The following is a 16086-nucleotide window of genomic DNA, read 5'->3' as shown; positions in this document are numbered from 1 at the left end:
GCCATTATCTTTGAAAACTTGTGGTGATTGGGGAAGGTGCTGGACGATTGGAAAAATGCAGATATAGTGGCCATCTTTAAAAAAAAAAAAAAGGGAAGAAGGAGAACCCGGGGAACTACAGACCGGTCAGCCTCACATCAGTCCCTGGAAAAATCATGGAGCAGGTCCTCAAGAAAACCATTCTGAAGCACTTGGAGGAGAGGAAGGTGATCAGGAACAGTCAACATAGATTCACCAAGGGCAAGTCCTGCCTGACCAACTTGATTGCCTTCTATGATGAGATAACTGGCTCTGTGGATATGGGGAAAGCGGTGGATGTGATATATCTTAACTTTAGCAAAGTTTTTGATACGGTCTCCCACAGTATTCTTGCCAGCAAGTTAAAGAAGTATGGATTGAATGAATGGACTAAAAGGCGGACAGAAAGCTGGCTAGATTGTCAGGCTCAACGGGTAGTGATCAACGGCTCGATGTCTAGTTGTCAGCTGGTATCAAGTGGAGTGCCCCAGGGATTGGTCCTGAGGCTGCTTTTGTTCAACAGCTTTATTAATGATCTGGACGATGGGATGGATTGCACCCTCAGCAAGTTTGCGGATGACACTAAGCTGGAGGGAGAGGTAGATATGCTGGAGGGTAGGGATAGGGTCCAGAGTGACCTAGACAAACTGGAGGATTGGGCCAAAAGAAATCTGATGAGGTTCAACAAGGACAAGTGCAGAGTCCTGCACTTAGGACAGAAGAATCCCATGCACCACTACAAGCTGGGGACCTGATGACTACATTCTCTCATGCTGGGTGGAACATCATCAGTGTGTCCTGAACCATCCTCCAGCTGCTGCTTGTTCAGAGCTGGATGATCTGGCAGTCACTGCGCTTCCAGATCCAGACATTTGTACTGATGCACCAACATTGGATGAAGTGAAGTGTGCCATCTCTAAACAGAAAAATGGATGCACAGCTGTTGCTGATGGCATCCCCTCAGAGCTGCTAAAATGTGCTATTGATCCTGTAGCAGAATCACTTCTGGCCATCTTTCGTCTGGTGTGGAGAACTGGAACCCTGCCAACTGACAGGAAGGACGGTATTGTGATCTCACTCTATAAGGGCAAGGGACCACGCCGTGAATGTAAGAGCTACAAGCCGATCACCTTGCTCTCCATTCCAGGGAAGGTGTTTGTGCATGTTTTGCCAGCACACACCTGGGGCCTTTGCTATATGAGAAGCGTCGTCCCCAACAGTCAGGCTTTACGAAGAACAGGTCCATATTAGAAACCATTTTGGCCCTTTGCTTGTTGTTGGAAATACATTGCAAGTTCAGGAAGCCCTTGCAGGTAGCGTATGCTGATCTTAAGGCTGCATTTTATTCTGTAGACCGTGACATGTTATGGAAGGCCTTAAAGCACATAGGTGTCCTTACCACTCTGCTGGACTGGATTAGAGATGGTGATCTGTGTTCACCACACATTCTGCACTATGATATACTCTACAGGAGTCAAAGACAGGCCTATTGCATGTAATGATGTGGTCCAGCTCCTTCTGAGTGACGCCATCATGAGAGACCCAGGAGATCTGGTGTATACGTTGCTGCTTGAACCATGACCCAAGAATAGAAAGATTCTGGAAGGCACAGAATGTAAGCAAGCGGCAAGAGTTATCATTGGGAGTGCCTGAACCATAAAATGACCAATGACCTGTTCAAACCCAGTTCTCAGGTAGCCAGTAACTGCATTTAGGTCACCCAGGATCATGAGATTATCACGTGGAGGAACTGTGCATACCAGATGTTCCAATTGATCATAAAAGTTATCTTTAAGTCAACAGATTCCTCTGTCGGTGCATAGACTACTACTACAGTGAAGTAACCGTGCCGATGTTTAAGACGTGCAGTAAGTAAATGAGGAGACATGGGCGTCCAGGTTGTCAGGGAGGACGGCCTCACCTCACAGTAGTAGTGCTACCCCATATAAATGATTGGGGCCGCCAGAATACAGAAGTAAAGAATCTTCCACCTCGTGACATCCGTGATCTAACAGCCTTGCTTCTGTTAGTCCTGCAATTGATATACCAAGAGGGTCCATTTCACATGAGAGCGCAACCTGATGCCCATGCCCGTGAAAAGTTCTAACATTGCAAGTTGCAATTTTGATGGACTCTCAAAGATTCCAGATACAATTGGATGTGTTGTCACAATGTACTGCAGACGTGCCTGCTGACAGAGGACGCGTGCCCCTAAGCGGGCTTTGGCATGAACCAGTCATGTTTGCACCAAGGCAAGACAGCACTGACAAGAGGCATAGGGAAGCCCCACAAAGAGAGCTTGTAGCCTGCTCAGTCTCCTAGCTGAAGTGACACACATCAGGAAAACATTTTAAGGATAAGATGGAGCACTCCATAGGGGGCTTGAATGGTGGCTTCACTAAGTTGCAAAAGGAGGATTCTGAGGTCTGAAGCCAGAACTGGTTGTGTGACTGGTGGATAAGCACGTATCAGGCTCATGAACAATTTTTTGTAAGGCCCTGTGGGTCTAGAACCCAGGCCTGCAGAACTGCCACCCAGCAGCAGCTGTAACTGGCTTGCACTCCATTCCTCACAACCCGCTGTGGACACAGACCATTGGAAGTCCCGCCTTCAGGGGTTTGACAGGCCGAAGTCTCATGGCTCCTGATTGGCTCCCTGCCCTATATAAATGCAAGGCACATTCCAGAAAGTGTCTAGTAACATGGTGGATTTCTTGTAGCTGCCACGACCATTCCTGCTCCACACGCTTGAATTCCTGGCTTTGACCTTGGCATGACTTGGACTTCACCTCCTGACCCAGACCCTGAAACTGGACTCTGACTCTTGGTATCAATCCTGGCCTGGAACCTATGAACTCCTCCGTTACTCCCAGCCTCCGGTTTGATCATATTCTGACCCTTGGTCCCGACTGCCCTTGTTCGGACCGTGACATTTTGATACCACTAAATGAGAAAAGATAGAGAGAGTGACTACTGGAGGATGGTATGCTGAGATCACCATGAAAGAGACCTTGACTGAGCTGAAAGGCAGTCCAGAATGCTTCAACTGCAATAGACAGTCCAGGATCTTAGGCATAAGGCCTGTTCAGACACCATGTGCTGTTGGGCTGCCCATATGGAAAACCTCTTCCACTTTGCAGAGTAGGTTCTTCTTAAGAATGGTGTTTCCCGCTTTGTGCCAGGATATCCTAGACAAGTGACAAGCAGTCCTTTTCCATGGTACTCATCCAACCAGCATCCACGCAGGCAGTTGCGGTAATACCAAGCCTGAGTGAAGTACCTGTCCCTGGTTCTGTGATAACAGGTCTGGGAGGAGTGGGAGCTTAATTGGGGGTTATGCTGATATATGTAGTCAATCCATAAGCCAGAGCTGTATCAGTTTGTACAGACTTATGAGGACAGATCTGGCAAATCCTGCATCTTAGCAGGGGGTTAGACTAGATGACGCTGGCAGTCCCTTCTAACCGTATGGCTCTATGATCTCATCTCACATTGGGGATCAGTGGGCAAGCATAGAGAAGCCCTTGACTCCTCTGCAAGAGGAAGGCATTCGGTAGGGATCTCAGCTTATGCCCTCTCTGGAACAGAAGTTGAGGCACTTCATATTGTCTTTAGTGCCAAACAGGTCTATCACCAGAGTCCCCCAGCGATGGAAAATGTACTGTGGGATGAATTTCTGCAGTGACGACTTGTAATTTGGCAACCACTTGCCTCCTTAAGAAATCCATCTAGTCATTGCTAGTTCCCAACAGGTGCAGAGCTACCAGAGTGACATTGTGCGGGCAGCACCAGTTCCACAACTTGACCACTTTGTTGCGGGGGGGTGGGAAGAAATGGGAGGTCAGCGCACATCCTCTTGTTTATGATGTCTGTCAACAGCTGTACTACTAAGTGCCTCAGGACTGCAAGAACACAACATGTGCCAGCCCGATAGCCTGAAGGTAAAGCATGTTTACATGTAATCTCATGTCCTCTAGGAATCATGTCATTTGTATCCGGATGTGGTCTATATTCCCAATCCTGTCCTTGTAGCATTTGTGATCAGTGTTCTGGATAGCAACAGGGTTGCAAACAGTACTCCTTTCAGGACTTTGTTGGGGCATAACCACCAGGTCAATGCTCCAAGTATATCGGATGCTATTGTCACTGATCTGCTCCGCTGATGTTTTCTGGGTGAACAGACTGGGTAAGGCAGAGTTGTAGGGCTCTCAGGTGAAGTCTGACAAGCAGCGTCACATATGTACACACGGACATATGGCTCATTAGCATCAGCCAAGTCTGTACCATCATGGTTGGATGAGCGATCATCCCATCTACCAGGATTGGACTGTAAGGAATCTGTCCTGAGGTAGGTACACCCAGACTGCTTTACAGCCTATTCTGGCTCCTGTGAATTCTAACATTTGCCCTAGATTCAGGGACAACTTCTCCTGGATGATCTAGAGGTCTAGCTGAAAAAAAGAGGGCTAGTGCTTAGTCCATGTTTGCAAGGGTTTTCTGATAAGGTCATCCCCCGATTAACCAGTAGTCTCCAAACTGGGATGTGCGAGATGATCCCGGGGGTGCGCGGCAGCAGGAACGCCACCAGATGGCACTCCGCTGTTTTTTTCCTTTGGTGGCAGCTCTGGGGTTCCCCTCTGGTGGCGCATCTGCGGCAGGTCTTCCAGTCTTCTTCCGTTGGCGGTGCGTCTGCGGCAGGTCTTCTGGTCTTCACCCTAGGGGTGCACGAGCCAAAAAGTTTGGAGACCACTGGTCTAAGTAAGGGTATCCTCGTCAACCCCCTTCTCTGTAGGCATGCCGTTACGATAGCAATACACTTGGATCCTTGGTGCAAAAGATAGCACCTTGTACTGCTGGTGGTTTGGCCCCACCACAAATCTTAGATGTTTCTTGTGAGCCGGGTAGATAGCAGTGTGGAAGTACGCATCCGGTAAACAGAGATCTACAAACCAGTCCTGACCTGAAAGCAAGCATTATCATCCTGAATATAAGAGGATGCAGAGTATGAATGGAGGCCATTGGTCCCTTGCTACCATCCCTCAAATGTGAGGACTTTGGTAGTCAGTCTCTAAACTTGAGTCCTATGTCCTACATGGGTGTGATGTGTGCTCGGAAACGTGCCTACTTGGTCAGGGTTCAGGGCCTGGGGCTGAGGGCTCTGCGTCCCTCCGGCCTGGACTCAGCACTGAAGATGTCAGAACCGACAACACTTACACGCAGAATAAGCCCATTGGTATCAGATGATCCAGTTATCCTGACTTCCTTGGATTCCTTCTCCCCACTGGAACCAGAGGTGCATCTGGTAGCCAGGGCACTCACAGAAAACAATTCTCTCAATTCTGACCTTAACAAGATTTCACCACCGGGGTCTGAGCCAACCCTCATGGATTGCTCCAAGAGGTGCAGTTTGAGCCTTACATCTCAACTTCTGGGCACAAGAGTAGGAGAGGCAAATGGAGCATCTACTGGGGGATACAGCAGTGGTTCTCAAACTTTTTGTATTGGTGACCCCTTTCGAACACCAAGCCTCTGAGTGTGATCCCCCTTAGAAATTAAAAACACATTTTTGATATTTAACACTATGTTAAACACTAAATGAATTTACCTTTTCTCACTGCTTTTAAATTAATACTAAAACACATTTTTATTGAAATAAATACAAGTGGAAAAGTTATTTTTAAGTAGAATTTTATTTTTATACTTGACAGCAATTAATGTCCTGAAGCAGCCAAAAATCAGTGAGATGGATGATGCCGTTTATTTGACACAAGAGGTTTTATTCTTGGTGTTGTTTTAGAAAAAGACGCATCTGATGTACAAAAATTCCTTGCTGGGACTAGTCATCACCTGACTGACTAACACTGTTCACATGACTAGTACCTCACATGCAGATTATTCACAGAACAAGTCCAGCACAGGAGCAGAAGTGCTCACTTAGCCGCCCCTCCCCAACCCCACACAGACTTTACCCATAAGGACCATCTCTAGAACAATAAGGTAGTTTGATTTCCATGCCCACTTAGTCCTCATCCCATCTCATGACACTGCCAAGATGCCAGCAAGTCCCAGCTGTGGTGATGTTTCGTCAAGCAGATGATGGGTTGATTAGGAAAGGGTCCAACACTTAACCTGAACTCATTTTGTACAAGCCAGACTATTTGGACTAATAAGTGAAGGAAAAGGCAATTTTAGCAATCCTCTGAGCCACATAGCCCTTCTGGATTTATGTGCATTTAATTTCAGGCATCACAGAGAAGGCCACATTGAGCTACCCAATGTGAATGACAAGGTAATACCTGGATCGCAAGCCAGCTAGGAACAGAATTTGCCTTTTGAAGTCATGAAACAGGAAAGCAGCAAAACCAGAAAAGTGGATGGGATCCAGGAGCCAAGCTCCCTTTATAGCCAGTTATGTGGAAAACTGATTAAAGGGTTAACTGCTGACAGTCTGAACCCACCTCACTTGAGAGTTATGCCAGTAATTTTAATCTTACTGTTATTTTTAAGTTAATCATATTAACTTTACATTTCCTCTAACATGTGAAAAGAACTAAGAGAATGGTCATATATGAACATCACCTTGTTACATGCTTTCTGATCAAATTCCAATTCTGAACAAGTCCCCACTCCAATTCAGCCTGATACTCACAAGTGATCATAGTCTGATACTGGCTGTTGCAAAGCGTAATCAGGCCACTGAACATTCACCACAATACCTACTCTATCTAAAGCCCAATTCTTTCTACCCCATCCCCACTCAGGGATTCTTCAATTCACTTCCACCCCTCAAGGTGGAATCATAGGTGCTGACTCTGTGGATGCGCCAGGGCTTAGCACCCGCTGGCAGCCAAGCTCCCTCCCTCTCTCCCACCCCAGAAAAAAAGGTGGGGCAGGGGTGGGGCCTTGGGGGAAGGCGTGGAGTGCAAGCGAGGCCTGGGGCAGAGCAGGGACAGGAAGCGGCAGGGCAGGGGTGGGGGCTTGGAGGAAGAGGTGGAGTGGGAGTAGGCTGGGGGTCGAGCAACCCCAGGGGTAGAGAGGAAGTCAGAGCCTATGCACACAATCCCATGCTTAATCTGAACTTCTAATGCCTTGAGGACAGTGATCTTAATTCCCTCCTACTCCCGTCAGCCTTAGAATGCAAGACAGCCTAACAGCAGCTCATTTTGAGTTCCTAGATTCTTCCTGGACCAGTGTTAGTGTCAGAGAACCGCACCATCACCTGGCAATGTAAAACAATGCATCATTAATTTAAGGCCCACTGATTTGCATCTTTAACATGTGAGACAGGACACAGGATATCTGTGACCGGTTCTGTTCAAAAACTCAGAAAACAAGTGTGCACAGCAGAGAAGCCACCTTTACAGAACAAACAAAATGTTCACATTAGCTGTAGCGATAGCATCAAATGTTCTCTCAGTCTGGAAAATGATTCCACTCTATTATTGCTACACTTTAGATTCTGCTCCCAGCACCAATTCTACACTAGGCCCAGTCCCCTGTGAGGTAAAGTACTGACAACAGCTAGCTTACAATTAGAGATTCAAGGAATATCTCAAATTGCATGGATGTAACACAAGAACACCTATTCAAGAGTCTCCAAAGCATTTGCTGTGTCTTGAATGAGAAAATGCATTCAGGGTAGAAGAACTGAAGAAAGGATATCAGCACTTAGTCTCACTCTGGTAGCAAGTTCACAGTACTGTAGCAACAAAAACTCCCCACCCAGTCTCCCCTCCACAAAGTACCACATGCAATGTTTGTCAGATAGCCTCCTTTTAAAATGATTCCTTCTACCACAAAAGTCAGTCAAAAACAGAATGGACAATGCAGACAATTTAACCTGCCTTAAATTAATAATTTGATTGCATTTGTAAGATGAGGTTTAATCAGTCAATCATGAAATTTGGATTCAGCAGAAGGCAATTTTCTTAGGACAACTTGTTCCTTTTCAGCAAGGCAGCAGCGTATCAGAGCACAAGCGGCTGGCTGCTAGGGTTAATTTTATCACTGAAAATTTTAGAAAAATGCACCAGGAAATAGTGGCAACAATGGCAAGTCATAAAAACTATAACACACACCATGTGCAGGCAGTGTTTTAAACCCAAGATAACATTTATCTACTTTTAGTGAAGATCAAATGTGCATTGGGAGAACAGTGAGCACCTCTATATTTCCCCCATTCTCAAATAAACAAAATCTATTCCTACACACAGTCCCTCGCCAGAAAAAAAACAGAAAATGGCCTAAAAAGCAATACAATCAAATCTATTCATGCAAAGCTACTTTAGGATGAGAATTTAAATACAAAGAAGTCTGTCAGTGTCAAAGTTGGGTATCATGGCTGTAGGAGCCTTAAACTGAGCCACCTATTAATAGTATGTTTGATTCCTGTTTCAATGTGCTCTCCCCAGAGCAGGTGTAGCAGTTCTGAAAATGCAGAGTGATCTGTCTCAATTGGTAAACTAGGCCCATTCAAACAAAATAGATTTTAATACTGCCAAATTCTAGGTTAGACATCTAGGAACAAACAATGCATGCCATACCTACAAAAGAGGGCGCTGCAGTTTGAAAATATTCCCACGTGTTATGAAGGCATAAGAAGCCAACCCTCCGTATCCTTTGACTTACCATGGCTTCCTGGAAACCTAATTCTGTTGCCCAGCCATGTGTGATGTGTCACCATACTGGCAGGCGCTCAATATAAAAGGCAAAATGCGACCTTGTACCTAAAGCACATGTACTGTCTGCTGTGAATTGCTTGATTCACTGTGAAAGCAGGGCTTTGTAGCTGTGCTCCGGCTCCAGCTCCAGCTCCAGGCAAAAACCTGAAGCTCCAATGCTCTGGAGCTGCTCCGCACTCCAGCTCCGGGCTCCGCGCCAAAGCCCTATGTGAAAGAGTCTCCTTTTTTGTTCTCAGAAATGTAACATCTTACATTTTACTCTCCCTTTTTATCCCCCCACAGGTGCAAATGTTTCTATGCTCCCCCTATCATCTCCATCCCTGAGGTTATCGCAGATTAGAAGGTGGGGGAAAAAAAAACAAACCCTCACTCACAATGACATGTTTTCCGAGCTCATGCAGTCCTCCCGCACTGATAGGGCACAGCTTAATGCATGGAGGCATTCAGTGGCAGAGGTCAGGAAAGCATTATGTGACCACGATGAGCAGAGGCAGGAGGAGATGCTGAGGCTAATGAGGGAGCAAACGGACATGATGAGGCATCTGGTGGAGCTGCAGGAAAGCCAACAAGAGCACAGACACCCGCTGCATCCATTGTATAACCGCCTACCCTTCTCCCCAAGTTCCATATCCTTCTCACCCAGACACCCAAGAACGCAGGGGGGAGACTCCGGGCACCCAGCCACCCCACTCCAGAGGATGGTCCAAGCAACAGAAGGCTGTCATTCAAACAGTTTTGATTTGTAGTGTGGCTACAATAAGCAATGTGCCCTGTCCTTCCCTCCTCCCACACCCCACCCGGGCACCTTATAAGTTATCTTCCTTTTTTTTTTTAATTAATAAAGAAAGAATATGGTGTGTAACAGACACCCCTCCCCCCCAGCTTTGTCAGTCAGCAAATTGATCCATATGCATTCAGAAAAACTTTGTGATTCTGTAGCTCATGAAAGCTTATGCTCAAATAAATTTGTTAGTCTCTACAGTCCCACAAGTACTCCTTTTCTTTTTGAGGATACAAACTAACACGGCTGCTACTCTGAAACTTGTGATTCTCAATCATCAGTAATTTTAAAACAGGTAATGACATCTTTTGTGTATAATGCCATGGCCACCACACACCTCTCACTCATTCTGTCCTTCCTGTGATTTTACATTCCAGCCATGTAAATTCTCCCACCAGGTTTCTGCAATGCCAATTATATCAAGTTTCTTCTCATCAATAAGAACGTCCAATTCCTCTTGCTAGGTGTCCAGACTCCTAGCACTGGTATATAAACAACTGAAACATTTCTTCTCTTCACATTTCTTTGTCACATTGGTACAGTTTTGTTCACAACACACTGAGTCCAAGTTTATACCATATTAGGCCTCCTTATCACCCTCCCCTTTGTGTTGTTAGTTTAATACCTTTCTGGCTGCCCCAGCTTGTCTCCAGCAGAGAAGAATAGCCCTCACTACCCGCAAGATATAGGCCACCCCATTAGTACATGGGGATTTCGTCCAGTGTTCCACAAAACCAAAACCTTCAGCTTCACACAAGACATACTGCCAATGATTCATCCCCAATATTTTTTCTAGAAAAATAAGGGATTGAGAGGAGGAGAATGAAGAGCCTAAGGGGAGGAAGATTACAGTCACAGCAGAGAGACAAGTTTGACAATGCACTTCCAAAGAGAAAACTATGACTCCCCCTTCCCTGGGAAAGTTTCCTACTTGCCACTGCTGAGTGGTTTTCAAAACATAAGATCTATGGGGCTGGGACAGTCTTCTTACAGCTTTGTACAGCACCCAGCACAAAACCCCTCAGCCTGATTGAAGTCTCCAAGCACGGTCATAATATAAGTTAATAATGAACTCTAACTCACCCCATCCTGACCCAAATTTTCCACTACCAACCTACTCCCCATCATCCCACTTATATGCCCAGACCATCAGTTAGATCCCACTCTGCCCACAAATGTTCCTACCCAATTCACCTGGCTCCTGGACGGCTTGCAAGGTTGAGAACCAGTAACAAAGAGGAGTGTAGTGCAAAAAGCACAGGCCAGGAGAACACGGAGTGAACCCCAATATTAGTGCATCCTTCAGGTCTCCTGGGGAAGAAAACTAAAACCAGAAGAGGCAGTTTCCATCTACAAGAGAACGGACTGGTTTCCAGGTGCTAAAGGGTTAACAGAAGGGAAGCAGATCTGAACCATGTTTAGGAAGTCCCATCTCAGATGTCATTTTTTTTAAATTTGAGACTCTTTGCTCCCCAATGTTAGAGTCAAGGCAGACAGAAATCCTTTAAAGCAGTTTTTTTTCAACCTTTGGCCAACAGACCCCTGGGGGTCCACAAATGACATCTAAGATTTCCAAAGGGGTCCAACACCTCCATTTGAAATGTTTCGGGGTCCGCAAACTAAAAAAGATAGAAAACCACTGCTTTAGAACAGGAGGCACAACCTTCCCTGAGGAGCCCTGCAACACACACAACAGATACAACTAAAACCAGCAGAAATATTACTATGAGTGTGTTTCAGCTTCTAGGACTCTGTAAGTACTCCTCTTGATTGCAGCTAGAAGGCACTTAACACAAAAACATCATCACAACTACACATCACCCAGGATTCACTGGCTATCAGGAAGGGAAATAGTCTGAACTGAAAATAGTGTTTCCATCACTATAGTGACCTGTACAGAACTGATCCAGGCAATAAGCATAAGCCCCCCTTTTTACTCTCCACCCTAGGGGGCTGGGTCAGATGAAGTATTTAAGCAGCAGCTGTTACCATGAGACCTAGAGGATAAATCTGTGCCCATCCCCCACTTCACTACTCATTCACCTCCAGCCCAACAACAGAAACAAAGCCAGATTCTTTCCTTCTTTTGCTTTCCCTCCATTAGCCAGCCGGGTAGCTCAACACTCATCTCCTGGGAAAGTAACAAGCAGACACCTTTACCAGCTTCCAGTTACAACACAAACTCCAAGTAACAACACAAGGGGTCCATCTACACTACAAACAAAAATGAGCCAGGGGCCCAGTTACACTTTGGTTCCCTGTTCACAGACAGAGTTAAAGTCGTGGGAAGGGAACTGGAATGCAGCTAGCAGGCTTTGATTCTTTTCTCTTTATTCAGGAGCTCCTCCTCCCCACCACCAATCAGCTCTGCACCCTTTAAATGGCACAGAGTCTTCCTGAAGTTCCAATTCCTAGTGCTACTGTGCCACATCTGCCTCTCCAAAATTACCACCACCACAAGTCATTTAGACAAAAAATACCATTCCCTATTCCCACCAAAAAAAAAAAAAAAAAGCTAGTTTCTAGGCTCCTAACACTTCCGCAGGTTCTGGCTGAGTGACTCCCAAGTAAAAACAACAAAAAAAAGTGGCAAACCTCACAACAATCTAAGAAGAGAGCACTAAAAAGCTGTCAAATTTCCACTTTCTTTGGATTTTTATGGATCTCAGTTCCTTAATAAAAATCAGCTTCATTGGGTTGGAGCACCCACGGGGAAAAATTAGTCACTTGCTGGAGGATTCTCTGCTCCTTGAAGTCTTTAAACTACGATTTGAGGACTTCAATAGTACAGATATAGGTGTGAGGTTTTTTTGGTAGGAGAGGTGGGTGAAATTCTGTGGCCTGCGTTGTGCAGGAGGTCAGACTAGATGATCATAATGGTCCCTTCTGATCTAAATATCTATGAATCTATGACAAACACTTGGCTGTAAACGAAAGTGAAAGGCCAGCTCAGTACAACATAGATGGAGTTCAGAGATTCCATTAACAGCCTTCTCTCTGTTCCAGCTTTCAAACCACAAATCTTTTCCTGTCTCCTGTTCTGAAACATGGGGGAAGGGGCCCCAGAAGGGTGTCATGCAGAGAAGAACAATGGTTACTAGGTAGGTATATGCTCAGGTGTCCAGTATTAAGTAGTATAACTTACAATAAAACCAGCTTCCGCTTCTTACACATCTGAGAGTTCTAGAACTTTGTTATTTAGCTAAGGAATCAGTTACTTCTGACTGCCAGTGAATAAAGACACTAGTTTCCAACCCAGATCAGCCTCTCTCCATTAACTGATATTCTGCAGTACATCAAAGGCAGGTAGCCATGAACTCTGGGACGAGACTAAAATGGGCTCCCTTTAACCCTGTGTGGTGAACTCCAGCTCCCACAATCCATCGGTGATCTTCCTGAAAACACCATCCTGGCCACTATGGATGTAGAAACCCTCTACACCAACATTCCAAACAAAGATGGACTACAAGCCAAGAAGAACACTATCCCTGATAATGTCACGGCAAACCTGGTGGCTGAACTTTGTGACTTTGTCCTCACCCATAACTATTTCACATTTGGGGACAATGTATGCCTTCAAATCAGCGGCACTGCTATGAGTACCCGTATGGCCCCACGGTATGCCAACATTTTTATGGCTGACTTAGAACAATGCTTCCTCAGCTCTCGTTCCCTAATGCCCCTACTCTACTTGTGCTATATTGATGACATCTTCATCATCTGGACCCATGGAAAAGAAGCCCTTGAGGAATTCCACCATGATTTCAACAATTTCCATCCCACCAGCAACCTCAGCCTGGACCAGTCCACACAAGAGATCCACTTCCTGGATACTACGGTGCTAATAAGTGATGGTCACATAAACACCACCCTATACCGGAAACCTACTGACTTCTATTCCTACCTACATGTCTCCAGCTTTCACCCAGATCACACCACACGGTCCATTGTCTACAGCCAAGCTCTATGATACAACCGCATTTGCTCCAACCCCTCAGCCAGAGACAAACGCCTACAAGATCTCTATCAAGCATTCTTACAACTATAATACCCACCTGCTGAAGTGAAGAAACAGATTGACAAAGCCAGAAGAGTACCCAGAAGTCACCTACTACAGGACAGGCCCAACAAAGAAAATAACAGAACGCCACTAGCCGTCACCTTCAGCCCCCAACTAAAACCTCTCCAATGCATCATCAAGGATCTACAACCTATCCTGAAGGACGACCCATCGCTCTCACAAATCTTGGGAGACAGGCCAGTCCTTGCCTACAGACAGCCCCCTGACCTGAAGGAAATACTCACCGGCAACCACACAACAGAACCACTAACCCAGGAACCTATCCTTGCAACAAAGCCCGTTGCCAATTGTGTCCACATATTTATCCAGGGGACACCATCATAGGGCCTAGTCACATCAGCCACACTATCAGAGGCTCGTTCACCTGCACATCTACCAATGTGATATATGCCAGCAAGTGCCAGCAATGCCCTTCTGCCATGTACATTGGTCAAACTGGACAGTCTCTAGGTAAAAGACTAAATGGACACAAATCAGATGTCAAGAATTTTAACATTCATAAACCAGTCAGAGAACACTTCAATCTCTCTGGTCACTCGATTTCTGACTTAAAAGTGGCTATTCTTCAACAAAAAAACTTCAAAAACAGACTCCAACGAGAGACTGCTGAATTGGAATTAATTTGCAAATTGAATACAATTAACTTAGGCTTGAATAGAGACTGGGAGCGATTGAGTCATTACACAAAGTGAAACTATTTCCCCTTGTTTACTCTCTCCCCCCCCCCCCTTCCTCAGACGTTCTTGTTAACTGCTGGAAATGGCCCACCTTGATTATCACTACAAAGGGTTTTCTCCCTCCCCCCCCCCCCCACAACTCTCCTGCTGGTAATAGCTCATCTTAAGTGATCACTCTCCTTACAGTGTGCATGATAAACACCCATTTTTTCATGTTCTGTGTGTATATAAATCTCCTCACTGTATTTTCCACTGAATGCATCCGATGAAGTGAGCTGTAGCTCACAAAAGCTTATGCTCAAATAAATGTGTTAGTCTCTAAGGTGCCACAAGTCCTCGTTTTCTTTTTGCGAATACAGACTAACACAGCTGCTACTCAGAAACCTCCGAGATTATGAGACAGTTTATGAGACCCTATCCACATAATAAGGGTATAAGGCATACTCTCCACCACACCTCTCTCTGGGACCAATTGCAGCATAAACCTGGAGTTGAGTCAAATCCTGGTAACTAGATTCAAACCCTTCTCTTTTCTGCTAGAATTAAGATGATATTTCTGCTTCAATTTAAAATATCATTTTAGTTCATTTCACTGTATACCTCCTTGCCAGATCCTCACCATCCCACCAGTGCTTAATTAGTGTCCAGGCTTGCCGGGGCTGAGCCCTGCATCTCTAGGCTTGGCAGTTCATAGCCCTGTCACCTCTGGGCTTGCCACGTCAGTTATGAAAGTAAAAAAATTGCTCCAGCCCAGGGCACCTCTTTCATTACAAATTAAGCACTGCATCTGGCATCCAACTCCTTGTGCCATACAAGTTCTTCGACATTCAACTCCAGACCCAGAAGCTTCCCTCACCATCTACAACCCAAAGCAGAGTCATCCAGGAGCTGGGAGAGCTCCCTTCAACCCCCAAATCTACCCGAGGCATACCTGGGGGGCGGGGATGCAGAAGAGAACAGCGCTTCGGCTGTAATGTCGCGGCATCCACATAAGACGTGCTGTGATCCGGCCCGTGGCAGAACGTCGGTACCTAGGTCTCTAGCTCCTTGCTAGGTAACGGGGCCATGTGTCCGGGCACCTCCCACGTTCAAGCCCCAGAAGACCGGCGGGTGTGAGCCCTTGACAAACATAAAGTGGGTCCTGCCGGGAGATGCGGGGCAGGGAAGGACCCTGTGGGACCTCGGGCCTTAGGCACCACAGGCGCGGGGCGGCTGAGCCGGAACAAGCGCCCACCTCAGCCCTTCCCCAGGCCGGGCAGCTCCGGCCGGCTCCCCTCGGGGGCCCCTGGCACCGCTCCGGGGCCCGCGAGCCGCGCGAGGCAGGTGCCAGGGCCCGTCCGCCTCACGGGGCTGGGCACCGCGCGCGCCAGCAGGTAACGAACCTTCGTCGGCAGGGCGCAGCGGCCCGTGCCGCGCGCTCAGCGGCCCGAAAGCCGCCGGCCGCCTGGCCACCACGCCGGCTCCCCCGCGGGAGGAACGCGGGGCAGCGGCCCGGGGCGCGCGGGGCAGGGACCCCGGTCACGCCGGGCCCCGCGCGCGCAGCCGCTCCTTACCTGGCCACCCCGGTGTGACGAGCAGCGCGGCGCGGCCCGGCTCCCCGCGGCGGCTGGAGCCCCCGACCCGACCCGACCCGCTCCGCTCCGCTCCGCAGGCAGTGGATTGCAAGCCCCGCCCCCAGGAGCCCAACGCCGCATCCCCACCCATTCCAGCCAACCACGGTACGAGCCCCAGGTCGACCCCGCCCCTTCCTCTGAGACCCGCCTCCCAGCGTCGCACTCTACCAGTAGGCCCTGATCACTCGGACAGGCCACACCTCCGAGCCTGGCCCCACCCCCAGATTCCCACGTGG

General features: G+C 47.2%; 1 protein-coding gene across 8 annotated transcripts in view; it reads right to left on the bottom strand.

The window, feature by feature from the left end:
- Positions 1-15880, bottom strand: part of PLXNB1 (plexin B1) — a 191024-nt gene extending 175144 nt beyond the window's left edge. For 4 of the 8 annotated variants that reach the window (XM_073350752.1, XM_073350762.1, XM_073350758.1 and 1 more), the window contains exon 1: positions 15791-15880. The gene's annotated coding sequence lies outside the window, so the exon portion shown is untranslated. Of the gene's footprint in view, positions 1-15168; positions 15357-15790 lie in introns of all 8 variants that reach the window. The other 4 variants (XM_073350754.1, XM_073350756.1, XM_073350753.1 and 1 more) reach the window with 2 other exon arrangements.
- Positions 15881-16086: the final 206 nt, after the last annotated feature.

The sequence above is a fragment of the Lepidochelys kempii genome, chromosome 7 (assembly GCF_965140265.1).
Source record: "Lepidochelys kempii isolate rLepKem1 chromosome 7, rLepKem1.hap2, whole genome shotgun sequence".
Taxonomy (NCBI): domain Eukaryota; kingdom Metazoa; phylum Chordata; order Testudines; family Cheloniidae; genus Lepidochelys; species Lepidochelys kempii.
This window is presented reverse-complemented; position numbering and strand designations above follow the sequence as displayed.